The sequence below is a fragment of the Melanaphis sacchari genome, unplaced genomic scaffold (genome assembly GCF_002803265.2).
Source record: "Melanaphis sacchari strain LSU unplaced genomic scaffold, SCAv2.0 Contig59_pilon_pilon, whole genome shotgun sequence".
Lineage (NCBI taxonomy): Eukaryota > Metazoa > Arthropoda > Insecta > Hemiptera > Aphididae > Melanaphis > Melanaphis sacchari.
Genome location: NW_020271423.1, coordinates 1,044,290 through 1,045,384, shown reverse-complemented (window position 1 = coordinate 1,045,384; position 1,095 = coordinate 1,044,290).

Genomic DNA, 1,095 nt, shown 5'->3' with positions numbered 1-1,095 from the left:
CTCGCACACACATACCTAGCCGCCGACGGTTTACCGACGGCGCCGCCTCACCTTGGCGAGCGCGCGCCTCCGGGGGGGAGGGGAGTAGGGTATTCGTTATCGGTGTCGACGATGATTGAAAGTTCGGAAGAAAAGACAGACTACTCAGGGGCGGTTAAAATGCGTATGGAAAAAAAAAAAAAAGAACAAAAACCGTCACGACATGTGAATAACGCGTGCGGTCAGAGAGCGACCGCACGGCTGCGTCTCTTGTTAGTTTTATTCTCGAAATACGACAGTTCTGATCGAACGATTGGGCGTTGACGGGTAGATAGGGTAGATACCTGAGTGAAGTTTTTATTACCGTTATCCCGTACAGGGATGACGACAGTCGTGCGCTGTAGCATTGTGGGAGGTATACTTAATTCGACCGCGGCGTTTAAAAATACGTACAAAAAATGTATAAATTTTCATAACGGATTATCATAACATTACACAGACATGACATAAACGATTTGTTTGTTTATTATTACCAAACGCCGTACTAACGTAACGCGGCGTCGAACAGTGATATTTTATTTTCGTTTACATAAAACGTTGAACCAAACGTCTGTCTTTAAAATTATAAATGTTTTCGATAGTGTTTAAATAATTTTGTCACGAGTGATGGAAGGACGAAGCTGAATTTTTAACGAGCACTCTGGTTATTAAAAAAAATAATTAAAAAATATAAGATCAATTTAATAATTTAAAATATAAATTAAAAATATTGGGCAAAAAGATACCCGCTCTGCTATAGATGTCGGAGTTTAGCACGTCATCGAGGAAGTCACTGTAATGGATGTGTTGAATTTGAATTTAATGATAATTTATTATGTACGAAAAACCATTCGGTACATAGATATTAGATATTCTATCACTCCTTATAATTAAGTTTATCGTATCAAATATTTATATCGATTATAGTTATTTAATTTTCTAATAGCAATACGGTATGTATAGGAATTAGCATAAACATTATTCTAAGTGTTTTACGAATGTCATTGCGTAAAGAAAATAATAAAATATGTGTTAACATTTTAAGTCCCCATGAATGTTTTTGAACTAAAACAAAAT